The sequence below is a fragment of the Ambystoma mexicanum genome, chromosome 10, assembly GCF_040938575.1.
Source record: "Ambystoma mexicanum isolate Mex_15411 chromosome 10, UKY_AmexF1_1, whole genome shotgun sequence".
In the NCBI taxonomy this organism is placed as follows: domain Eukaryota; kingdom Metazoa; phylum Chordata; class Amphibia; order Caudata; family Ambystomatidae; genus Ambystoma; species Ambystoma mexicanum.
In genome coordinates, this window is record NC_090932.1 from 717,488,423 (window position 1) to 717,516,234 (window position 27,812).

Below are 27,812 nucleotides of genomic sequence, written 5' to 3' on the forward strand. Positions count from 1 at the left end.
TGGGCCCGGGTGGCATGAGGGTGCTCCCACCGAGCCATGGTCCTCACCTGGGGAGGGAGCTGTAGGTGAGGAGGGCCTCGTGGCCATTCCTCCCCTACATTTCCCCCCTTTCGTTACTTAAAGTAACGAATTTCTTTAGCTCTTCTAATCTTCTACATTCTTGTTCTTCTAACACTGCACCATCCCATGCAGGGGTTCCTTTTATAGGCATCCATGCTCTGCACACCCCCCTTAAGCTCTCACCTCTCCTAGCATACTCGTCTGGTGTACATGTCAAATATATACAGTCGCCGGTCTCTTCCAGATCTACCCAGACCTCCTCATACCATTCCAGTTCTACGTCTCGTGGTTCTTTAATCGTGGTGTGCCATAGCTTATCTACTATGTACTTGTCACGGCACATAGGCACTAACTGGTACCTGGGGGTGTTGTCTGTTCCTGTCTGCACGTGTACTTCTTGTGTTGCTTTAATTGTACCACCGGAGTTGCCCATTGTCACCATCATCATTGCACCGTTAGGGACTGCATTAGCACAACATCGGAGGCCCACCTGGCACAGGCAGAACATCACAAGGATGATCACCACTATTGGTATCAGGAACTTCATTGTCACTCCAAGCCATGAGGGAACCCAGGAGAAGATATTGTCGAACCACGAGCTATCCTCAGCTCCACCTTCCATTTTCATCTTCTCGCCCAGGTTATGTACTGCTTCAATAACGTGGGACAGGGACCCATTTTCTGCGTCTTCAGAAGGTACGAACGTGCAGCACGCACTTCCTATTTTTCGGCAAACACCTCCATCGATAGCTGTTAACAGGTCTAGAACATACCTGTTCTGCATGGTCATTAGTCGCAGAGCTCGTAGTTCCACCTTTATTATGTTGAACCCTTCTTCAGTGTCATTGGCCAACTGGATCAGTTCCCACCGTGTGATCTGGAGCCATTTTGCATTTGCTCTTGCTTGGACACTGGACACTAGTGAAGCAAAGAATGTTTCCACGGAGCTGAACAGGCGATACTTGTCTGGGATCTGTGCCAATAAATCAGATGATGCTTGTGATATGTAGTTCGAGGCTCGCTTGTTTATTGAGAGCTCTTCTTCCTTCCCCCCGGAGGACAGGACATAAAGGTGCGCTTGTGTAGTTGGAGAAGCTGCATTCTGGTTCAAGCCTCCTTTCATCATGTTACTTCTGTCAATATGGCTTTCTGGAATCACCATTAGTGTCGAGTGCAAGGTGGCCATTGAGCAGCTACCACTCCATGATTGGGGAAGGTGCAGGTACGCCTGGTTTCCGCATACCCAGTAGGTGTCCATTAATGCTGCTGTCCCTTTTTTCATATCCGGGATGGTGAGAGTTTTGTTACAGTTCGTGTTCGTTCCCATTGCCATTTTTCCTTCTCCCTTGAAACATAGTTCGTTTTGTATTTCACTTTGTAGCTTGAAGGGTTTCTCCATCGCTGTTACCCATGTTAGTTTAGGGATGTGTTCTTTCCATATTGGCAAGCACGTTCTTTCCATCCACCGCAACTTGTCCGGTTGGACACCTTTCAGCGCTTCTGCCTTGCACAGCACTTCTTCGTCTTTCCATTTGCTTTCGGAAAACAGTGTCCCTTGTATTGCAAAGAAAGGTTCTTTAAGGCAGATCACTCCAGACGCTTGCGAATAGCACGTTTTGTTGTTCTGTACCATTCTGAAAGAGACATCGTGTGCTTGGAAAGTGTTCTTTATTCTACACAGCGTGAGATGAAGGAGACATTGGGCATCCACAATGGGCAATTCTCGTGGCAACAATACTTTAGGTGTGCCTGATGCATGGGGGATAAGTGAGCAGACATAACAGCTCTCATTGGTTGTTTGTTTAGCTGTTGTGCTCATATCTGCATACCATTTATTTGCTTGGTGAGGGTGTCGTGGGTCTTCCATTTTGTCTAACCCTAGCCCATAATACTCATCATACCCTTTTCCACCAGTCTCTCTTCTCCGCCTACTTTTCTCCCTTCTTCTGTACCTTCTCGTTATAGGAGGTGAAGAACCAGGCCCCCCTTCCTCCCTCCCACCCCCCTTTTCTAATTCTTCATATAGGGACGTGTGTTCTGTCATCATAATCACTTTTCCATCCTCATTAATAAACAAGAGATCGTTGTTTGAAATTGGGGCGGGAGGGATCGTGTGGTTGTTGTATGTTCCAGGTTGGGACATTGTGTCATTATCTACATTTTTGGTTCTCCATTGTGAGAGGACAGCAGTGGGTGGTGTAGTATAGTATCCCCACACAAAGTGTGATCCATCCCAGATCAAGAAATCACCTTCTTTGATACCTACAGTCGGAATTGTTTTCGTTCCAGGAGCAAGGGTGGTGTTGTTCCCCCCTCCCCCCTCGTTCATCTCGGTAGAGATGAACGCTATAATCCAGTGTAACACCAGACAAAACATTGAGATGAAGAACACGATAGCACACATTGATAAACCACATTCAAATGAATATGTTAATCTAGCCACTAACATTTCTCTAAATCTAACATATCTATTAGTTGCAGGCTGCCCATTCGATGCCATGATAAATCCTGTTTGAGACACAAAAGTTCATTAAATACAAACATGTAAGCATTTCCACATTGTAACGTTTCGGTGATAAAATATAGGGTTGGGTGAGGAAGGGGGTTTGTTGACAGACAAGGTAGCTTTCAGTCAATATTATTTGTAACTTACTATATATATATATAAATAATAAAAAAAAACATGACATTTCTAAAAACAACAATAATAAAAAACATCTTAAATAGTACAGGAAGGGAAAAAAAAGAACCCCACGCAAAACTTTCAAAAATTGTAAAAAGAAAATTTACATATACATGTGTACATGTTTTAGTCCAGGACATTTGTTGCGCGCTAATTATGTTCACTGTTCATCTCATGAAGCACACGAAATTCAAATCATTCATTCCGCACAACTTCATCGTCCGCTGTTGCCTGTGCCTCATCCTGCACCTCACTCTCCGCAGCGCTGTAAGCTTTACGTACATCTGTCAAATGCACCCAATATCGCAGGCCCTTAACCTTTACTGCTGTAGGCGTGCAAAACACTACCTCATAGGGGCCATGGAAGCGTGGTGCGTTCCACCTCCGCACAAAACTTCTAACATATATAAGGTCCCCAGGCATTAGCTGTAGTGGTTTTTCAGGCAAACCGTTTGGTTCAGTCGCGTTCCCCTCCTCTCTTGTCGAGGGGGGGGCTAGTTGCTTTGAAATTACGCGCGCTGCCCGTGTCAATTTTCGCAGGTATTCTGTGAACTCCTCCCCCAATATGGCTGCGCTTCTGTGTGCATCAGAACGCTCACGGAGAGGCGAATGCGCTGTGTGCATTCTTCTTCCCGTGACGATCTCGTGCGGGGACAAATGGTGATCCTTACTTGGCTGGTTTCGTAGCTCAAACAAGGCCAAAGGCAGGCAGTACATCCAAGTCTTTTTAAGGGAAAAACAAAGTTTTGATAATCTGCTTTTTAACAGGCCGTTTATCTTTTCTACGACGCCATTACTTTGAGGATGATAAATCGAACATAATTTGTGCTTTATTCCCAATAATGTAGTCACTTCTTTAAAGAGTTCATTAACAAAATGCGTCCCGTTATCTGAGCGAATAACGTCGCAAATTCCCCAGCGCGGAAACACTTCCCGCACTAGGAACTTCGCGGCGCCCTTCGCGTCAGGGCGGGCACAAGGGCCTGCCTCCACCCACCTCGAAAATGGACATACAACCACAATCATGTATCGAGCCCCGTTACACCTTTCTCCCATGTCTACATAATCAATGTGGAGCTCTCTGAATGGGCCACTTGGTTTTGGTATCGTACCCCTTAGTGTACGCAATGTCATACCTGAGTTGTAAATTTGACATGTCGTGCATTCTAGAGCTAACCTTGTGACGTGTTCCTGGAGGCAAGGTGTAAACCAATCTTCTTGTATCTCTGCCATTATGTGTTTCTTTGTGTTGTGTGCAGGAAAGTGTAGTTGTTGAAATGCTATTTCTAACAGCGTGATTGGCATTACCACTTTTCCTGAACTCTCTTGTCGCCACAATAAATCAGTCGGTGATTTGCTGCATCCTCTCTTAGTCCACAGCAATTTTTCCTCTGCACTAGCTCCCTCTTGCAGCTCTATTATCTCCTGTGTGGACATCATGTTGTATCCTGTGGGGACTTCTTGGCTTGCTGTGTGGTGCAACATGTACTCTCCTATTTCACCTTTTTGTAGATATGAAGCTGCTTTGGCAGCGGCGTCTGCTGCCGCGTTCCCCAAAGATACAAAATCTGTATTGGTGGTATGAGCTTGACATTTTACGATGGCCACTGCCGTGGGGTCTTGCAGGGCCTCAATCAGTTCTTTCAATAATTCTGCATGCTGGACTGGCGTTCCGTCTGCTCGTCGGAACCCTCTCCGCCCCCACCGGGCCAACCCGCCGTGAACTGTTGTTGTCATGTATGCTGAGTCTGTATATATGGTCACTGCGCACCCCTTGGCGGCATGCAATGCTTCTATTAGCGCTATTAGTTCTGCTGCTTGCGCTGAATAGTGTGATGGGAGGCGGTGTTGTACTAGTATCTCATATTCATCTTCCTCTAATCGTACCACTGCCATACCCACATGCTTTTCTCCTGTCTCCATGTCTATTGATGCTGACCCGTCCACAAAATACACCTCACCCTCGGTCAGGGCATTTTCAAAAATCACTTGATCCTTACTTTCGTCACCTGTGTACGTGGCGCAGTTGTGGTTTTGCATGTCCTCTATGGTGCATGCCTCTGTGATGAATGTGGCTGGGTTCACTGTTTTACATCTTACTATATGGATGTTAGCGCTGGACAGTATTATCTCATATGCTGTGGCGCGTTGTGTTGTCAATGTGCTCTTTGTTCGCTCTAATATTGCAAAAAGTGAGTGTTCCACGAACAGTGTCACCGGGCAGCCCATTACTATCGTGGCACTTTTTTCAATTGCGAACGCGGCTGCAGCTAGGGATTGCTCGCACGCGAAATGACCTTGCATTACTGCGTCTAGGGTGCCGCTATAGTAAGCGAGTGGTTTGTGCCCTAAAGATGTTTTCTGTGTCAGTACTGCTGTCATCAATGTTCCTTTGCAGTGTGAAAATAAGAAGAATTCGCGCCCATAATCTGGGTTTGCTAGTACTGGAGCGCTTGATATCAGCTCTTTTAGTGAGTTAAATGCTGTGTTCATCACCTCTGTCCATTCTATGTGTTTGTGTTCTTGTTGTGCTTCTTTCAGTGCCTGTAGCAAGGGCCTTGTGTACGCCGCATAGTCCAATATCCATGCTCGGCAATAGTTACACATACCCAGAAATTTCTGCATCTCTTTTACTGTTTTGGGCTCCCCAATTGTTCTAATCGCCTGTGCCCTGTCTGGTATAATTCGCTTGCCATCCTTTGATATCAACTGACCCAAGTATAGGACCTCCGTCAGACAGTATTGTAACTTCCCCTTGTCCACCTTGTACCCCTTATTTGCCAATAATGTCAAGAGTGTTATCGAGTCCTGTCTGCATTCTTCCTCAGCCTGTGCACAAACCAATAAATCATCAACGTACTGAATCACTGTGCTTTCTACAGACAAATTCCCCAGATCTTCATGTAGTACCCTGTTAAATATGCTTGGGCTCTCGCAATATCCTTGTGGTAGTCTGCAGTGTTCGAACCTCCTTCCTCCCAATGTAAATGCTGTCAAGTACCTGCTCTCTTCTGCCAAGGGAATCGAAAAGAATGCATTTTTTAAGTCAATTACTGTGAAGTGTGATGCTATTTTTGGAATGTTGCACAGTATTGTCGCCGGGTTCGGGACTAAAGGGAACTCCTTCATTACCACATCGTTCAATGGGCGTAAATCTTGTATCATCCTCCATGAACCCCCCTTCGCTTTTTTGATTGGGTAAATGCATGTGTTGCATGGGGAGTTTGAGGGCACTATTATACCCTGTGCTAGCAGTGCTTCTATTGTCTCTCTGATCCCTTCTTCTGCTTCTCGCGACAGTGGATATTGTTTCACCCGGGGTAGTATTGCTCCTTGTTTTACTTTTATCACCACAGGCTGAACTTCATGTAGCAACCCTACATCGTGGGGGCCATTAGTCCATAAGTTAGCGGGTACTGAACTCATGTCTTCATCAAAAAATGTATGCGGTGCTCCTACTACCGCCATTAGTTCAACTTTAGTTTGTCTGGCTGTAACTACGATGTCGCAGGGCATTGCCAGTTCCATCACTACTTCACCATCTCCCTCAGTGTCAGAAAATAGCTCCTCGTCCGAGAGCTCTCTCAGGGGGATATTTGCATTTGTACACAATACTGTCCGCCACTCACACCCTTCCATGTCAATACCAATCACGCATATTCTGTTTGCTGATACGTGTATTGCATGCAAATCCAATGATAGTACTTCCCCAAGAGCAGTGTCAGGGCTTGCTATGGGACGAAAAAGGAATTCTGCTGGTATTCTCCACTCCACCCTTTTTAGTTCTGGTACTATGAGAGCCAATGTTCTCATGCCTTCAACAAACATCTCCTCATTTCTTGGTACCCCTCTGATCTCTTTTATTGTTGTGTGGCCGTGTATTACTGCTAATATACGGAGGGGGCATATGCCTGGCGTTGAACATACGATGCCGCTCCCTGTGAATGATATGGTCATGTTTAGTTTGCTCAAGAGATCTCTCCCCAGTAAGTTGATGGGAGAGTTTTCATAGTACAGCAAGGGTGCTTTCACTGTTTTACCCCCCACTGTCACATCCAATACCTCTGTGTAAGGAACTTCAATTACAGCCCCAGAGAACCCCTGCGTCTCTAACGTTCTATTAGATAACGGGAACCGGCCCTCTCTAATGCATGATTTCTCCGCTCCCGAATCCACCATGAATATGAATTGCTTGTCTCCTATCTGCGCTCCTATCAATGGTTCCTCTGATGCATTGTGGGTCGTAGACAGTACTGGACACGCAAGTGCTCTCTGTGGGCTGTCCTATGCGGGGTGTCTCATTGCCCCCCCTTGATCGAAAATATTCCCCGAAACTACTGACACTCCACTGTAAGGTGCGGGGGCTGGTGCCCCATTAGCTCCTGTGGCGAAAGTATTACCAGGCGTGTAGTGCACATTGTCATTATTCTGTGGGCTGGTTTGTGTTCGGTATTGATGTCCGTGTAGTTGTGCGTTACTCCTTTGTACTACATTGTCTGGTTGCTGGTATTGTCCCATGGGGAGGCCGTAGGGGCTTCCTGGATGGGGGTGTCCGTACTGTTCTATCTCTTGGAAACCGTTGTTTTGTCTGCTCCTACATTCCCTTGAGTAATGCCCCCATCTCCCACAATTCCAACAGCTCCCCTGTGGACCTCTGGGACCCTGCCACCCATTTCCTCCCATTCCTCCATACCCTTGTCCTCCTCTTCGCCCCCTGTACCCACCTCTTCCTCCTCTTGGGGCCCACTCTTGCCACGTTGGACCTCCGTTCTGCTCCTGCTCTGTCCACTGTCGTTGCCCTTGTCCTGCCCAATTCGCTGCTATTCTTCCTTGTATTGCTATTTGCCCCTCCTCTCCTTCCTCTCCCTCCCGTATGAGTGGGAGTCCCGCTACCGCTGCTGCGACCTTCACCAATTTTGATTGCACCAACTTCGCCTCGTCCGCCAACCTTTTCTGTGTTACTTCCCTCTCTCTTTCTTTGATCCTTTTACAATGGTGTACTATTATGCTTTGGATCTCCGGCCAGCCTTTTGCCTCAACACCTGCTATTTTATCTAGTGCCTTTTGCACTTCCTTTGGGAGCCCTCTTTTAATGATGAAGTAAAATAGAGACGTGGATTGGTGCCAGGGCGTACCCGTTTCCGCTCTCCACATCTCCTGCACCCGGAGAATGTAATCCATAGCGTCCTCCCCATCATTCATGGTACATTGCATTACTGACTGCAGATCAGGGGTATCTGGGAAAGTTTCCCGCAGTGCGTCCCACACCCTTGCTCGCACGGTGTTAAAAGAAGCCCCATCATGGCGATCACACTCCAAAGTTACAGCTGGAAAACCCGCTTTAGCCCACACTCTGTCTGCCTGATCCCCTACTGAGGACACTAGTAGGCTTTTCACATCGCCTACTGCCAGCGGTATACCCGCGGTATGTTTTTCAAATGCATATATCCACTTGCTTGCCCCTCCTGACAGCTGTGGTAGTAATTTCATCAAGTTAGCCTTGTCCATCTGAGCCCACGGTATATAGTTCGGCCTCCCACCTCCCCTGTGGAGTAATGGTAGTTGTAATTTCCCTTTTGCCGTTGCAGCTTCCTTTTCCTTGGTCACTGCTGACTCTAATGACGCCATCTTCCCCACCCTATTTCTTAGTCGTCCTATCCATTCATCCTCTATAGTCCCCAGTGAACATGCCCCATCTAGCTCCTCGCCTTCTCCTCCTACTGCCATGCTCAATCTATCACTCTCATCCCCCCCTCCTCTGACATCACATAACAAATCCTCTCTGATCCCTCTCTCTCTCGAGACATCACCAATGCTTCCTTCTGCTGTCCCTACTTCTATTATCCTGGTCGGTTCTTCCTCAATTCTGAACAGTATTTCCCCCTTTTTCCATCCTTCCTCAATTTGTCTACTTTCGCTCGACGCTCTAGACGTGCGTCCAGATTGTGTGGGGGCGCACGCTGTGCGTTCACATATGTCTTTTATTCTTGAGAGCTCATCTCGTGCCACTGTAAGCCTCGACTCTAAGTCACTCGTTAACTTCTCTATGTCCACTCTCTGTGTGCCTCCCTGGGTGTGCTCTCTAGTGTTTTCGTATGGTGGGGGTGCAGTTGGTCTTTGTGGCGTGCTGGTTGAAGGGGGAGGCACATAAATCGGGTCGCTATATCCTGTTGCAGGGGCTGGTTTAGGTAATATTGGGTACAACATAACCACTTCCGCAGGCTGTTCTGTACTTAACTGTTCCTTTTCCTCTCGCGGGATCATTAGTGGATTGTCTGTGGTGGAGGGTAAATCAATATTTGGAGCTGGAGCTTTGGGTGGGGGTACTTCCTCAAACAATCTCCAAAGATCTAATATCTCCTTCCTGTTCTGCCATTTTTTTCCCTTATACTTAAGGCGAATACATGTACATACCATATCAAGAACGCTTTTGTCAAAAGACCCTCCTTCTGGCCAAATCTGGGGCAACCCCTCCCCTTTCAATTCTGTTAACCATTGATCATGATATTTATTTATGCGTTCAGCATATCCCGGCAAGCTCTTGCAAATGTGTGACAAGGGAGTTTCAGCCCCCATCCTTTAAATCGCTAGCGCTACCTTGTTCGCTTTCGTTACCTTTTATTAGCTGTAAATATGCGTATGTATTCCTTTATGGCACAGACAAGAGCGGACCTCTTAAAATTATCACCCACCGTTATTCACTGCCCAAATCTCTTCTCACTCACCATATCTCATCTCCTTCCCATTCCCAGGCACTCTTATGTGATCTCACTTGTAATTGATCAAGTACTGGTTATGGCCACACTCTCTGACACCACCTCGCGGCCACCCGTTCGTCTCTCACACTCGTACGGTGCGCGCACCCTTCACAATGCTTTCCACTCACACTCTTTGTCTTTCTCCTCCCTTTCCTCCCTAGCCAGCTGTCCCTGTTTCCCTACTAAGGTTACTGTGTTCACGTCTGTACGTGCCACTACTGAGTCCCCACTTTTTAAGATGTTCTAACTACTTCATACCCTTCTCATTTTCACCCCCTACCCCGTGGAAATGGAAAAAAGAAATAGAGAGAGAGAGAGCACAATCACTAAAAAATATTCCCGGTGTCTCCTTTTGCTAGACACCAATAACTTATTTCTCACTTCTTCATATATTCCCAGTACTAATTTAGATAGTACTATGCGGCGCCGCCTTCCACCCCCTCTCGGAGCTAGGTTTCCGTCACTTCTACCACGTCACTTATTTCTTACTCCTAATGGCCATATGCAAAAGAAAGAATAAAGAAAATTTCAAGACCCGTCTGTAGTAGACCCCCGATATTCTTCTCCTCTACCTGTCCCCGTTCTGTTATTCCCAATTCCCTTTCTTTTCCCCTTGACGATCACTCGCACTCGGTACTCACGTGCCCGTCTTGAACCGATACTCTCCGAAACTGGGTCCGTCCAGGCGGCGTCACCGGTAACTCAACGGTCAGCCCCTGGCTCCGGCGAGCGGCACTCAAAGGGGATTTTTTTCCAATCGGGATCCCGTACCCTTTCTCATTGAGTGCGCACTTCTTATTGTGCCGGTCGCCGTTGGCGGGCGGCCTCCCGGAGACGGCTCACCGTGCGTATCCCTTCTCGACCGGAGATTCTCGTGCCACAAGGGGGTCGTTTAAGAAGGAGTTAGGAAAAATAGTTTGGAGATATCACGCTATCGGGGTCACCACTGAAAGGAAGCGCCCCCAATTCAGCACGATCCTCCCCGCAATGAGAGACAATAAGGGACTCTCCCGTAGTGGGAATAAGACCAAGACAGAGTGCGGGTGAGCGTAAGTGGGAGTTTATCCAAGGATAAGGCATGCAAAGAACTCTGCAACCTACGAGAGCGCTCTGTCCGACAATAGCAAAGACAGGCGTATTTCTAATACAGAAAACGTCATCAACACCTAAACACTGTAGGGGGCACAAGTTAATTGGGATTGGGTATCGTCGACTAACTATAGGTGTTGCTGCAGCATGGTTGGTCTTGGCAAGACGACGTCACTGGTCAGCCTCGTGGGTTGGGTTGGGCCTGGCAGGCCGGCTTGAGGTCATCCGTGCGGTGTTGGTGCGCTGGGGCAGCCTGTGACAATGATGAATACCTTTCCTGTCTTAGTTGCCCTAGGCCATGCACACTGCAGTTATTCAGAAAATGACATTTACGTTCACTAATAAATTGTTCCGTAGCTTATCTTATAAAATAAACGCAACACATGAGGAATGCACCTCGTGAGAGGTCTGGTGGTTGTTGGTTGGGGTGAGATTTACCTGAGTCTTATTGACCGGTATTTTAGGTCACGGGACGGGGCTCTGGGACCTGGGCCGAGTGATACATGTCTGTCTGCTGCGTTAGAAGTTATTATATAGATGGGTCTCTGTGTCTTGTCCCAATGATGGGGGTCGTCCTTACACGGGGTCAGGATTCTTGGGGGGGGGTTCGTGGGGATTTATGAGAGGGTGCTGGTAGATCAGTGGGTTCATCCGTGGGTTTATTACCGTGCTGTAAATAACACAGGTGGCGGGCTGTGGCCTTGGTTGCGGCGCCGGGGCCTCTGACTCTCTGAAGTAACGCCAGCTTGGTTGGGGGAGGTGAGGGAGCGCAGCACAAGTCTTAGCTTTTTTATCTGGCAGGCTTGGTGGGGTGGGAGAGGGAATGACCTTGCATATACTCACAAAGGTATTTTCCTCGTGCGTTGCTGATCAGTGAATGCAGAAGTTTTATACTGTTCTGCCTCATTTTAACGTTATTCAGACACACATATATATATATATATATTTCATTTTCGTTACACATTTCTTTAATACAGTCGGTTCCAGTACCTTTTCATTACCTAACATTATGTTCACTACATTGTGTGCGTATTGTATGTACATTAGACGTTATACGAGGGATATCTAGGTTATGGCCTACAGAGATTGATGCCCGCCGCTTTGGGTGATTCAAAACATATATGAGTTCAAGTTTCTACATACTATTGAAAAACACTTTTACAAATAGAGGTTACACGTTTGGTCAACATCTTTCTCCGTGGTTATAGCAGCATTAGTCCAGACCTGGAGGGATATCATATAACGTTACATTTTTATGGTTCGTTCACATTTTAAACAGAGGTAGTTCATTAACACCAATACTTGAACTATTTTCTACCTTCTTCAGATAGTGATGCTTCAGCTTTTTTCCCCGTTGCCCCGGCCTTGCGGTCTGGGCCATACGGGGTGCAATATCACATTGTTACTAATATAATGTTGCCGTGTTGGCATCTCGGGTTTAGCTCATCTCCGACTTTCTCATGGGAACGCGCTCGCAGCGGATCTGCCAGGGCTGCTGAGGCGGCAGAGATGCATGAAAGGCCCTCCAAAGGTGGGGGCCTCGTTACAGTGTGCTGGACTCACACCATGTTTGCTGTGCACGATGGCGTCTAGGCCTAACTTAAGTTTCGGTAAATGCAAAGACAGGGTGCGTGTGGGCAATGTCGTCGGCGGGTGAACCCCCCTCCACCTGGGCCCGGGTGGCATGAGGGTGCTCCCACCGAGCCATGGTCCTCACCTGGGGAGGGAGCTGTAGGTGAGGAGGGCCTCGTGGCCATTCCTCCCCTACAAAACCTAGGTCTCTATATTCAGCTCCATAGAATTTGGAACTGACCTTAGATTTATAGAATTGTATTGTGGAAATTAACAAGAAATTCCCAGATTTATAAATAATTCCTCCAAATTGAGCTACAAAAGATACAATCCGACTATTCATATATTTTATTTACTATCCATTTATTTTAGGGTTATTTTTATGCCTTATCTAAAAGCCCAAGTATCTCCAACTATTAACTCTGAGTTATTACAGTCCCTTTTGTAGTTAATTTGTTTGCGCTTCAAGGTGCCAGAAGTGATGAGAATTTTTGTTTTATGAGGACCAACGTCTAGTTCCCGATCTTTGGCAAACAAAGTAAAGGAATTGATGGAGCACTGCTGACCTATTGGCATCTGATCAAGCAGGATAAAGTCATCCACATAGTGTAGATGTTGGATAAGAAGGGTTCTTAATCGAGGAAGGAAGGTATTAGATGTTCTAAGGTACCTAGATATAGCTGGCAAGTTGAAAAGGGCAGGGGCATGTGCACACCCCTATCTTATTCCTCACAAGATGGTGATCAGGTCCATTTACATGCCTTCCCTCCCAAGTCTTACTCACATCTGTGTATTTTCATGCATAGTAGTTAAAATATATATTGATTATTTGAATAGGGCAGCCCTAGGTACTCAGCTGATCCCACGATTTAGCCCAATTTTCCTTGTTGAATGCCACGGAGAGGTCTATTAGTGCCCTGTATATATGTTTCTTTTTGCTGGTAAGGCTTGTTTTTGAACTAGATGGATTATGAGGCCATTCAGATTGGTTCCCAGCCTCTTCCAAAAGTCAGCCTTATATGCATTCAAATGGCCAGTAGCCTCTACCCAAGTCTCTATCTTTATCAATAATATGGCCTCAAAGTTTTTACATTGGGTACATCAAGGCAATTTAGCGATAGTGGTATTTTGCCCATCTCCTTTTTGTTTAAATAGGGACAAGCAAAGCTGTATGCCAAGTAGTAGGAAATAATCTATCAGTGATAATGCGTCTGAAAAGGACATACACATTATAGGCCCAGAACTCTGGGAGGATCTTCAGGGTCATATGAGATAACCCATCAGGGCCGGGCAATTGCGATATATTGTCTTTTTAAAATGAAACTAAGTATAACCTATTGATCAAAAAGCAATTGCTAAAAGCAATCTCATTCTTTAGATGTAAGTGAGGGGAACAGTTAGGTAAAGAGTACAGGTCGGTGGAGTGTTGTTGCCATAGAATATCCAAGATGGGCTTAGCCTTCAAGCTTGAAAGATGAAGATCTTGTGAGTTTATCTAGTCCCAGATGTTGATATGTTGCTTAGTTATTAGGACATATAACATCCTTTCAGAATCTCATTGGGTAAGCATGGATTCATGGAATTTGACCCAAAAGTTTTGTTTTTTAATATTAAGCGACAAGGAATTGCCATTATGTATTTTGCGACAATATCTCATATTTCTCCCCAGTTCTTCTTTTTTTCTCAGATAGACACTCATATAAATGAAGACGTAGATATGTTGTGTTGTTTTCCTATAGAAAATGTCTTGAGCATAGTCTGCCACTTTCTCTATAGAGTACTCAGAGAATAGTTTAGGACTGAGGAAGTCGACCTTCTCACAGAGTTTCCGTGTTTGTAGGATAGTATGTATCCTTTTAGTAAAGCAACCTACAGCCCTCTCATTACAAGTTACTCTACTATGTTTAGATGTCATTCGCAAGTGAGTTAGAGTGGAAAAAGATTGACTGTGTATGATTGCTTGGTTTAGAGTTACTTCTATACATGCATGAGCAGTGGCTGTAGTTTCAACAACATCAAAGGGAATATACCTTTCTGTTATGACACTCCTTTGGTCATGGGGTTCACTCATCAAGGACGCTCAGGATACTCAGGCCAGGTACTCTTAGTGGTTACTTAATTAGCTTCTTAGTTACACAGATCAGATGTTATCAAGTCATTAAGAGATAAGAGGACCAAGGGACAAGAGCCCACTTGCTCCCACCACCCAGGCTCACATATTCTAACTGCCTGGGTTAAGACCAATTCAACTCCAAACATTCCAACCTCACACTCCACACTCACAGCCTACCTTCTGAAGATGACACCAGTCCTAGCACCTCACACATTCAGGAAGAGGACCAACCCTAACACTTTCAAAAAAGAATTCAGTGGAACAGGCATAATTAATAGTGGTAGTCTTCTCCATGTGGCTCTAGGTGTGTTGTCTGGTGCAACATCACTGTTGCACCTATATGGGTTCCGTGAATTCATTAGGTAGTTCCATTCCATACCTCTAATAGTACGATTAGTGGCATCCTCCTCTCTGGAGTATGAAGCTATGGAACTTGCTGAACAGTTAGAAATTAGGTCTCCCACGATTAAAATCAATGGATGATGAAGTTCATGCTATTTGGCTATAACTTCTAAGCTTCTTAAGAAGAGGTTGCGGTAGAGGTCTATTTGGGTTCCAGTGTACATTTAGTATTAACCAATCTAGTTCACTCTTACCACCTTGCCATACCAAATTAATCTTAAAACTAATCTATCATGCCATGGCAGAGGACATTTTTGACATTTCATATAATAAGGCCACCAAAATTGTGTCCCTTAGTGTCTTTGATTGGAGGAGTATGATGGAGTTCAAAGCCATCCATTGCTGCTCTTTCCTAAATCCAGATTTCTTGGAGGCAAATTATGTTAAAATCCTTCAATCTGGAAGTCTTGTTCAAACCATTAAAGAGTTAGGAATGATCCCAAAAGTTTTTTGATAGAATGTTTAGAGCTGTAGTGGCAGAACCTTAAAGTGTAGCTGCTTTGGTACTTTTCTGTTCAGGGTTTGCGCTAGCCAAGACCAGTAATGAACTTCTATATGCAATGTTGGATCAGTTTGCTTTGATAGGAAGACATTACGTTGACCATTACTGTCATTAAAGCAGAAACTCTTTAAGGCTCCAACACTGTTGATTATAGGTTTAATTGTCTTAGTTGCAGCTAGACTCTGCTTATTATAAATGCCCAAATTCATAAGACTATAAATGTTGCAGACCAAGGAGGCTATCAGTGGAGCTTATTCCAATAAGACCAGAAGATTGAATTATGTGTGCCAAATAATTCTCTTGTCTTCATGAAAGATACCCAGTTTAATGTCAGTGGATTTAATAGTCTGCAAGCACGTGATCCCTCATAACATAATGAGAATGTTCTGGTGATTTAAACGGGTTGAGGAAAATGTCTTAAACATACTTTGAGTGCCACAATATACTAGGACAGGTGGGTGGGTCACACTTCTTTATTGATGCAAGTGTCTGAGTGACAAACCACTAATGAGTTTGGAAGAGACCGAAAATTAGCAACCTCCAACTGCCTACAGATTTTTGGATCAGTAGTCCATGCCATGATAGAACACTTCTGCTCAAGTGTGTGAAAAGGGGGAGCTAAGATCTTTAATAAGGGCCAATTGCCACTCTGTGGTTTTAACCCTGTTTACAACCTGTTTCTACAAAAAGAATCCAGTTGGTCGTGTCGTACTGCGACGTTGGAATGAGCAGGAAGACAGGAATCAGACTGGCGTCAGTTGATACAGCAGAAATAACACACACATAGAAGTAGGTAAATCCGTACCCCTGTTCCTCGCTGGTTTAAAAGGATATCTTAGAAATCATTGAGCCACGCAAGTTATTGACTGACACGTATGATTTAACTTAATGTTTACAGTACGGTGTGGAGGGACTTTGGAAAACGTGCTAACAGTTAGCATTCGATTTCGAATAGCCTCACTACCCCTCACCTGGAGAGCAATTTCAATTCTGTGCTAGTGGCACGGCCGCCGGCGACTGGTGTATGTGGCGAAGGTGGAAACAAGGACGCCATTGAAGTGTTCCGTTACGTTCTTTCTCGCCTTCCAGACTCGGTCTAGTTGTTTTCAAGATGGCCGCCGCCGTTCGTATATCTCACTCGGCTGTCGGCGGCTCGGCGCGTTGCAACTGAGTTTCTTTCCTCGCCTTGTTGCTTGCGCTAGTATCCCTCCTGACGGTTCTGCCTTACTATTACGCCTTCCGTACTCTTCTTGTCTTTTCTCCTCCTCCCGTTTCGTATGGGCTCTTCCCCCCTTCTCTGGTTCCCGCTTGCCTTCTCCTGTGTTTTGTTCCCGTGCTGATATTCTGCTGCAATTTATTTCGCTCTAGGACTCTCATATTCCCGGACTCACCCGTTCACACTTGTCCTTCACCCCGAGGTTACCTACCTGTTAACCGCCCTATCTATTCTTCTCGTGCTGCTGAGACACGCCGACCTTACCATTTCCTGGATTCTCGGCGGAGGACCCATTCAACCTCCTATAGTGCAGACGACTTCCACAGCCTTCACGACTACCTTGGATCCAGGGGTTTTTTGCCATTCCAGTGGCTTTTTCCCCTCTGGCTGTCGCGGAGGGGAGTCACCGCGGGTTTTCTCTGTCTGGGAGTCACGGTGGCTTCCTTCCGAGGTAGACCATATCTTCCAAAAAAGAAGAAGCCTTACATTGGACTTACCCGCCGGAAGAAACTGGACAACTCAGGTGAGGAGGAAGTGATTGGGGAGAGTTATCAATCGAGTGAAGACGAAGACATAGCTGATTACCTAGCAAGTCCCGTAGCACATAGCGCCAGTCCTGATAGCTTGCAACGCCAGAAAGAAGACATGGCCACGCCACAACAACTGCAAGAGCTGGTGACGGCTGTCCAAACCCTCAACGCAGAAGTCCAAACACTAAAGGCTGACAACGTGGCGCTCCAACTAAGAGTAGCCGCAAGAGAACAACAGACAACTGATTTACCCCCACTACCCCTAGTGTCGGGTAAATTCGACGGCTCGGAAAGAAAAGTTAAGGAATTCCTGGAAGCCTGTAATATTCATTTCACCTTCCGCAGAAATGCCTTTTCCACAGATCATTCCAAGGTGGGTTTCATGATTACGCACATGACGGGAAACGCCTTGTCATGGGCTACTCCATTGGTATCCCTATCAGACCCAGTTTTGCAGGACTATGCGGCCTTTAAGGAACTACTACTACACACCTTTTTGCGAACCGAAAGCTCACACGTGGCTAGCGAAGACCTGCTGGATGTGCGACAAGGGAGTACCGACTTACTATCCTATATCTCCACTTTCAAGAAGCTCGCTGCAGAGGCTGGTTGGCAAGAGCAGGCCCAGTATACCATATTCCGCAGGGGCTTGCGAGAGGAGCTCAAGGATAAGCTTGCCCGAATCCCGCGCCCAGGAACCTTTTTAGATCTTCAGACTGCAGTTCTAAGAATCGATTTCCGCCTGACGGAACGGAGAAACGAAAGGAAGAAGGCTCGAGGTCCACATCCTTTCTTGGAAACACCCCCGTCAGCCTCCTCACCTGTATCGCGTCCCGCCAGAGCTGAACCCATGCAGGTCGGAACCACCAGATCTTCGTTGACTGCCGAAGAAAAGAAGAGGAGACGAGAAGGAAACCTTTGTTTATATTGTGGAGCCGCCAACCATCTGCTGAGAGACTGTCCCGATGTGCCCCCAAGGAGATCGGGAAACGACCGCCCTCGGTAGTCAGTGGAACAGACTATCGAGGGGCTACACCTTGTTTCTACACTACACTTTCTGTGGCCTCATCTCAGATGAGCGAAGATTTGCGTCTCATGGTTATCGCCATTAAACTCCGCTTCCGGAAGAGAGAAGTAGAGACGCAGGCTCTACTGGATTGTGGGGCGGCTGGTAACTTCCTTGACACCTTTTGGGCTGATAAGGTGGGTCTGCTAAGGATTGAGAAAAAAGTGGACCAAAAGGTCGAAGGAGTGGATGGTACACCCCTATGTTTGGGACTCATTACTCACACCACCGAGGAGATTCAGGTATCCATTCATCAGCATTCTGAATTCATAAAGTTTGACATTATACGGGCGGCCCACTTCCCGGTCATCTTAGGAATAGGCTGGCTCAGGAAACACAACCCATCGGTGGATTGGTCTAAGAATCTACTGAGTTTTCATTCCGCTTTCTGCCTGCGAGAATGCCTTCCGGAACCAACATTCGCAACTGTAAAGACCATGTCTGCTGTCGAAAGCAGTTCCATCCATTGCATACCGGAACGTTTTTCCAAATTCACAGAAGTCTTTCAGGAGCAGACCCCCATCAAACTTCCTCCACATCGCCCAGAGGATTGTGGTATTGACCTAGTACCACAGGCATTGGTCCCTTTTGGGAGGATGTATTCCCTCCCTGTATCAGAAAAGGCTGTGCTCCAAAAGTACCTTGATGATAATTTAGCAAATGGACTCATAAGACCTTCCAAATCCCCTGCTGGGGCCTCTTTATTTTTCATACCCAAACGGGATACTAAGGAGTTGCGGCCTTGTATCGACTATCGGGGGCTAAACAGAGTGACCATAAAGGATCGGTACCCTATGCCCATTATATCAGAGATTCTAGAGGCTGTCCAAGGCTCTGTTGTGTTTACTAAACTTGATCTACGGAATGCGTATCATCTACTCCGCATAAGAACAGGAGATGAGTGGAAGACGGCGTTTCGCACTCCCTATGGGTTGTTTGAATATCAAGTCATGCCGTTTGGCCTAGTAAATGCACCTTCCGTTTTCCAGAGATTCATGGACCGATTGTTTTCCGACCTTCTGAACCTTAACACAGTGGTTTACCTGGATGACATTTTAGTCTTCTCACGGAGCCAGGAGGAACATACGCTACATGTCAAGGAAGTTCTGCGTAGACTACAACATCACAGTCTTCTGGTAAAACCTGAGAAATGTGCATTTGCTCGATCCTCGTTGTCATACTTGGGTTTCATCCTATCCGACAAAGGGGTTACTATGGACCCAAGGAAGGTAGATGCCATCTTGTCATGGCCGTCGCCTTCTTCAGTTAAGGATATTCAACGTTTTTTGGGGCTGGCAAATTTCTATCGGAAGTTCATTCCGAGGTTTTCCTTACTCACTCTTCCCATTACATCCCTTCTCAAGAAATCCACAGGTCTTTTCGTCTGGTCAAATGAGGCTGAAGAAAGCTTCCTCAGCTTAAAGAAAAAGTTCTGTTCAGCTCCTATCTTGAAACAACCAGATCAACTACTACCCTTTATTCTGGAGACTGACGCTTCTGCAGCAGCCGTAGGGGCTGTTCTTCTTCAGAGAGTCAAGGACCTCGAGCATCCGGTGGCATACTTCTCCAAGACTTTGAATCCTAGCCAACACAACTACTCAGTCATAGAAAAGGAATTACTTGCTATGAAGTTGGCTTGTGTGGAGTGGAGGCATTTGCTCCAAGGGAGCCTACACCCGTTCCAGATACAAACAGACCATAAAAATCTGCAAATACTCAAGCAGCAAGAGTGTTATAACACCCGTCAGGCCAGATGGGCTCATTTTTTCGCCCAGTTTGATTTTGTCATCACATTCATCCCTGGCTCTAAAAATCTAGTTGCCGATGCTCTCTCCCGCAAAGACGATGTTACTTTCCCTTACAGAAAGGAGCTTATGTTCCCTCGTACCCGGATCATATTGACGGTGTCTAACTTCTTGGAAGAAGTACGAGGAGCCTACCTCCAAGAACCTACTCTCAATATGGGAAATCAACCAGTCACCACTAAGGACGGGTTGCACTTTATCCACGGAAGACTGTTTATTCCTTCCAGTAATCTCAGAAGACGAGTCACTCAGTGGTGCCACGATTCCAGGACTGCAGGTCATCGAGGAGTACGAGGCACTCTGGAACTTCTCCAAAGAGCTTTCATCTGGCCCAACATGAAGGCCGACGCTCAAGCCTATGTTCAATCCTGTATGGTGTGCTTACAAAGCAAATATACCACCTCGAAACCTATGGGGCTGTTGCAACAGGAACCAGTCCCACATGGTCCCTGGAAATGCATTTCTACGGATTTTATTGTGGAGTTACCGGTTTCCCGAGGCTGTACCTGCATAATGGTAACCGTAGACGCCTTCTCGAAACTGGCACATTTTTCACCATTGACAAAGATCCCGTCTGCCTCGGTCATGGCCGATGTATTCCTCAAGGACATTTTTAGGCTACATGGCCTTCCTCAAAAGATAATTTCAGACAGGGGCAGTCAGTATACCTCCAGATTCTGGTCAGCATTGTGCAATTCATTGGGCGTTGAGAGAGCCCTTTCATCGGGGTTTCACCCCCAGACAAATGGACAAACCGAGAGGTTAAATGGTACCTTAGAGCAATACTTAAGGTGTTTCATCAATAAACAGCAAGACAATTGGGTGGACCTGCTTCCCACAGCAGAATTTGCATACAACAACGCGGTCCACACGGCTACAGGTATTAGCCCATTCTTTTGTACCTACTGATACAACCCACAGTCCATAGTTCCGAGTTTCTGGGAGGAAACTAACATTCCTTCTTTAGAGAACACCCTTGTGCAGTTCAAGGAGGCCCACAACACGGCCCGTCAGAGCCTCTCTAAGGCTAGCAGACATTATAAGGAGCAAACCGACAAACACCGGAGTCAAGTTCCTACCTGGGACAAGGGCTCCAAAGTCATGCTGTCCACCAAGTTCCTTCCTCGATGGGTTCGGCCTTCTAAGCTTTCACCCCGCTACATTGGACCCTTCGAGATAACTTCAAAGATAAATCCTGTGGCTTTCCGCCTCAAGTTGCCAAAGGGACTCAGGCGGATTCACCCCGTGTTTCACTCATCTCTCTTACGTCCCTTTGTGCCAGATACCCGGAAACAAGCATCCCCCAAGCTATGGACTTTGCCGGTTCCAGCCATTGAGGAATATGAAGTTTCTCAGATACGGGACTCCCGTTATCGTCGGGGACGTCTTGAGTATCTCGTACATTGGAAAGGGTATCCCTCCTCAGAAGACACTTGGGAACCGCATTTCCACATCCACTCTCCTCAACTGTTACACAAGTTCCACCGACTACATCCAGGAAGGCCGGGTGGGAGAAGCCTTCGGAGGGGGCATACTGTCACGGCCGCCGGCGACTGGTGTTTGTGGCGAAGGTGGAAACAAGGACGCCATTGAAGTGTTCCGTTACGTTCCTTCTCGCCTTCCAGACTCGGTCTAGTTGTTTTCAAGATGGCCGCCGCCGTTCGTATATCTCACTCGGCTGCCGGCGGCTCGGCGCGTTGCAACTGAGTTTCTTTCCTCGCCTTGTTGCTTGCGCTAGTATCCCTCCTGACGGTTCTGCCTTACTATTATGCCTTCCGTACTCTTCTTGTCTTTTCTCCTCCTCCCGTTTCGTATGGGCTCTTCCCCCCTTCTCTGGTTCCGCTTGCCTTCTCCTGTGTTTTGTTCCCATGCTGATATTCTGCTGCAATTTATTTCGCTCTAGGACTCTCATATTCCCGGACTCACCCGTTCACACTTGTCCTTCACCCCAAGGTTACCTACCTGTTAACCGCCCTATCTATTCTTCTCGTGCTGCTGAGACACGCCGACCTTACCATTTCCTGGATTCTCGGTGGAGACCCATTCAACCTCCTACAGTGCAGACGACTTCCACAGCCTTCACGACTACCTTGGATCCAGGGGTTTTTTGCCATTCCAGTGGCTTTTTCCCCTCTGGCTGTCGCGGAGGGGAGTCACCGCGGGTTTTCTCTGTCTGGGAGTCACGGTGGCTTCCTTCCGAGGTAGACCATATCTTCCAAAAAAGAAGAAGCCTTACATTGGACTTACCCGCCGGAAGAAACTGGACTACTCAGGTGAGGAGGAAGTGATTGGGGATAGTTATCAATCGAGTGAAGACGAAGACATAGCTGATTACCTAGCAAGTCCCGTAGCACATAGCACCAGTCCTGATAGCTAGCCAGGTAAGCGATTACTTTCACAACTCTTTTAGCTAATGATATAGCGATAAACACACAACCCACAACTGGTTTTGTAGGTGTATTTGAGCATTTGTTCCTGTTCATTTTACAGGAAATAAATGAAATAAACCTTTGAACCGATAGATCAAATCTAATAAGTGCGGACCAACAAACTGCATATGCCACCCAATATTCCTTGTGGGGATTTATTTGGAGCGGGATAATTGACTTGAAGGTACCTATAGTTATTATGCTTATAAGATACATCAAACACAATATTACAATTGATTAGAGAGTGATCACAATATGTTTATTATTACAGCGAAAGCACCCAAACAAAGGGAGACCATTTAGTTGAATCTCAGCACGAGACTTATTTAACCGCGTACTCCAAGAAGGCACGACTTGCACTTTGGGTGAGTTGAATTTATTAATTATTGAATGCGATTACCTAATTTGCCAGTTTTCACGGAGATCTGTTTGTTGAATGGGAAACCGTGCTTATTGAGCGATTTGTCCCGCCTCAGATCAATCGTGAAGCACTTTTGGGAAATTAAGTCAAATATGCCTTAGACATTGCATATAGGATGGTTACACCTCCTTACTTTCCAATTTTTTCTACTCTTACTTTTAGGAGTTGAATTACATTTTGACACTGTACAACAAACACCTTCATATTGTTTGAATATATCTTACAGCTTAGTGAATAGAACCTCTTTAGCTAGTCAGTTATGACAAATTATTATTTACATTCATTTTGATTTAACTTGCGAAAAACAATTACTAATTAAAAAATGAAAACGTATCTATTTCCGTTGAAATTTCAGAAAGAATATCTACGATATCAATACCTGAAGAAGGGTGTAACACCCGAAACGCATAGTATTAGACTGGTGCAGTATCCCTAAACCCATACATATAGTGACTCCCTGTCCAGATATCGAGATAATCCTATTAAGGAAAATCAAGAGTTAATGATCTTTGTTTAGTTATTATTACAAAATCAGTGATTATGAACTTGTTGATGTAATTGATGCTTAATGTATTGCAAATATTACCATTGGTTCTCTATATATATTTTTTGATATCTTGAATTACTTATTGTATGTATAATTGTGTCAAGTAACACTGAACTTACTTTATTATAATTTTGGAAATACATCCTGTTGAAAAGAATGTGACTTTCTCTAAATTTATTTTTTGGAGAATTATGTTTACAAGTCTGGGTTGTAGTGGTTGTGCCCCTGTTTGTATCTCGATGGTTCTTGCGGTACCATTTCTATTTGCATGTACAACCTGATCTTTGTCAACCGAATATGTAAATATATCTGACATATTGATTATGTCATCATGTTGGGAATCACCACACAGCAGGGCGGGTGATCCTATTTATTGGACATTTGTATGGCGCCTATACTCAGGTGTTTCCAGGCTTCACAAGACGAGGGGGGGGGCGACATGGGAAATCATAAAAAACAACAAAGAATGGTTATATTGGCCTTGTGACAATCCTACTGTTCAAGAGCATGACAATGTGATAAGTGCAAGGGGGCTGGTAGAGGGAGAAGTGCAGGAGTGGAGTCCCCCACATGTGGAAGAGGGCAAGTGCTGGTCGGGCCAAGGTGGCACAACCAGGGGAAAGAGGGGGGAGGGAAGGGTGAGTGCAGTGGACAGGGAGGACTAAGTTGCAATAGTCTGGGAAAGGGAGCCTGAGGGCAAGTGCTGCCAATGATGCTTGGGGGGACTGGTGGGGGGGTGGTCTGGCACCTGTATGACTCTGAAGGCACCAGGCCCCAGTCACAGCAGCAGATGGAAGTTTAGCATGTGAGGGGAGGGGGAGGGAAGTGGAGAAAAGGTAAGTCTTGAGAAGTTTCTGGAACTTAAGAAGGTCCAGCTCAAGTCTGAGCTGCGGGCAAGGCTGTTCCAGAGGGAGGCACCAACCAAGGAAATGAATCTACTTCCAACTCTCTGCTTAGAGAAACATTTGACCTGCAGAGAGTTGGAGCCAGAGAAGGACTCTGGCTGTGAGTTATTTTGGGAGGGAAAGCTGGATGTAGTGAGGTCCCAGGATCCAGACAGCCATGTGGATGATGCAAAGGGTCATGAATTTGATCCTTGCAGTCCTGGGATCCAGTGGAGAGAATTTAGGGGTGGAGAGATGCGGTCCCTAGGCTTGAGGCCAAGGGTAAGACTTGCAGTCCTATTCTGGATTAGTTGGAGGGGGCAAAGGGAGGAAAGAGGCAGGCCAAGGAAGAGGCTGTTGCAGTAGTCAGGCCTAGAGAGGACCATGGCTCTGGAGACATTAAGTTTCTGAGGAAAGGCGAGGAAAGGTAGAATGCCCCAGAGGAGATGGAGCCGAAGTTTTGACAAGGTCAGTGATATGTGAAGAGAAAGAGAGAGCATAGTCAAAGATGATCCCAAGGTTTTTTACCTCACAAGTGGGTAGGGAGAGGGAACCCAGGGAGTCTGGCCAGAGAGTGGGGGAGAAACAAGGAGTAGGCATCCCAATGAGAACGATCTCTGTTTTACTGGCATTAAGGCAGAGATCTTTAGTAGGACAACATGCCTGAATAGCAGTCAGGCAGTCAGGTATGAGGGAGGAAGAGGAGAAGGTGGAGGTAGGGGAAGGCAGCCTGAAAGAGAGCTGTGTGTCATCTGCATAACAGTGGAATTGAGGGGCGAAAGTGCAGATCAGGTGGGCCAGAAGGGCCAGATAGATGTTGAAGAGCCATGGTGATAGGATAGAGCCCTGAGGGATGCCACGGGTAGAGAGTGAGGTGGAGGAGAGACAAGGACCAATTTGCACTTGGGAGTGTCTGTTATAGTGGAAGGTGGTCAGCTACGCTACTGCCCTGTCCGTGATGCATAGGGTGTCATGGAGATGGTTTATGAGGATGAACTGGTTTACTGTATCAAAAGCAGAAGAAAGATTGAGGAGGTTCAGAACAGAGGGAATGTTATAGCCCAAGTTAGAGAGTAGGTCTTCACGGTGTTCAGGAGAGCAGTTTCTGTGCCTCTGGAAGTCCTGAAAACAGACTGGTGGTCATGGAGGCAGCCAGCCATTCTGGGGATGACCAGCTTCTCCATGAGTTTGCCCAAAAAAGGGGTGATATAGATAGGGTGATAGCTGGGCAAGAAGGGTCAGCGGATGACTATTTTTAGGAAAGGTTTTACAAGAGAGTACTTAAGAGGTTGGGGGAAGAAGCCTGTGACAAAAGAGTGGTTGCATAGGTCAGCCAAGGCAGAGGCAAGGGTAGCAATGTTGTCCAGGATGGTTCTGGAGGAGCAGGGGAGTAACCATCTAGAGGAGACTTTCATAGAGTGGACAACTCTAGAGATCTCATTGTGTGCATTGGGAGAGAAAGAGTGGAGTATGTGGGGAGGAGAGGGAGCCAAGGGAGGTGAGAGAAGGGGGGTTAGGAGGGTGATTGGCAACAGATGACAGAGAGGACAGGATGTCCATAGTTCTGGAGGAAAAATTGGTGGCAAGTGCAGAGCAGTGGGGCTGGGAGGGAGGAGGGGTGGAGGAGACTGCAGTAGGGTTGGCAAGTTCCTTGCAGATTTTATAGAGTTCAGACGTGTTATTGGTGGCTCCAGAGATGCAGGCTTGGACATGAGCCCTCTTCTTGGAGAAGATGGAGAGACAGTATTCCCTTTGGAGTAGGCAACAGGCCAGTTTGTCAGAGAACGAGCTAGATGACTGCCCCTTCCGCTCTGCCTCTTTCCACTTGTGTTTCAAAGTGCCCAAGGCGGAGTCATACCAAGAGTTTCATTTAGAGGCAGGCTTCATGTGGATCCTCATGATGGGGCCAAGGATGTGCAGGCTGAATGAGATAGAGAAATGGAGGTTAGCTAGAACAGAGTCAGAGGGATATTCTAATGAAGGAGGGCGTGGGATGATGAAAGTGGCAAATGCAGCAACTAACACACACTTCATCGGTCGAATGATGGAGAAGGAGACTGGCAGTGCAGGCGGAGGTGACAGGGGACAGGGTAAGTCAAGGTGCGAAGAGAGGAGAGAGTGGTCAGACTAGGAGAGATTGGTAGTGAGAGGGTTAGAGAGAGGAATTTCTGTTGAGATGAGAGCATCAAAGGTGTGCTTGTCAGAGTGTGTCAGGCCAGAGGGAAGGATAGAGAGGGAAGGAGTGGCACAAGGTTGCGGAAGAGAATGGTGGCCACATCAAGAGAGTCGAGATGGATGTTGAAGTCCACAAGGAGTATAAGTTTGGGAGAGGAAGCTAGAAGAGAGGAGGGCAGGATAACCCATTCTGAGAGTAAGAGGGAAGACGGTCCAGGGGGGGCTGTAGATGTTTGCAAGCGTAAGAGAGACAGTAGGTGAAACAGACAGCATACAGACTAAGCTTTCAAAGGATGAGTAGGTTTGGGTGGGGATGATTCCGGAAGAAACCCACTCAGGTAAGATCAAAGCCACTCCACCACCAGGCCAGAAGATCCTGGGATTGGAAAGGATCTTGTAGCCCTCAGGGAGAAGAGTGTCAAAAGCAGTGACAGAGATGGCCTTGAAACACATCTCAGTGAGAGCAAGGACGTCTAGGTCAAGGTCTTCAAGGAGGTGACATATGTCAGAGGAGTGTTTGATAGCAGAGCAAGAATGGAATGTAGCTAAGTAAAGCTGGTTGCCCCCTTTAAAAAGATTTGCAAGGGTGCCAGGGGGTGGGGTCAGGGGACTTGAGGGAAGGAGTGGTGGAACTGAGAGGCAGGGAAGTTAAAGAGAGAAAGAAGATGCCTGTCAAGAAGAAGTGGAGGTTGGGCTGAGAGCACTGGGTCATTATAGTGCCGTTATGATAGAGATTAATGGTGCATTTGGAAGATGCAAAGTGAGCCAAGTGCACTTCACATCTGGTGCCACCAGTAATGGTTGAGGAGGAGAAAGGGGAGAGGACAGAGACAATATGGGGGTCCATAGGTTAGAAGAAGGAACATAAAGAGAATGTTAGTGATAGTCTGTAGGTAGCATTGATGTAGGTGCCTGCTATGGGCAGAACAAGGTTGGAACTCAAGAGTTCTTTTTTTTAGATTCTTCCTTCCAGACTTTGTGAGAGAGGGAGGATAGGAGATGGAGAAGCAGTTAGATAAGATAGGGTGGATGGAGGGCACAATGAGGGCAGAGACAAGCGGGTAAAGGGGGGCCAGAGGATAGCAGGGCGGAAGGGTCAGAAGCACTATGCAACAGTAGAATCACACCATGTGGCCAAGCAGAGAGAATTCAGTGAGCATGCTGGAAATACTCAGGTTTACAGGTTATTAACAAATTGGTAGTGCAGCTAAATTCGATTTTAGCCAAAAGTACACAAAGCTTAAATTCAGCAAATAGGGGAGGATGCATTGTTGGAAAAAAAAACACACCTAGATGCGATTTTTAACAAAAAACTAAAATGCAGCAAAAATTGGAGGATGCACAAATGTAAGGCACACCTTGGGGACAGAGCAGAAGCAGATCAACGTGTGATCCAATTGAGAGGAATCACACATGTGGATTCAACAAGGCAGCAATACCAGGAAAGCAATTTAGATTTGAGTGCAGCGTAGCTGCAATGTATAGACAGTGGAAGGCAAATGGAAAGTGAGGGAGAGTAGTAGGATAAAGGTCACAAGCCATCAAAATCACAGTAATCCA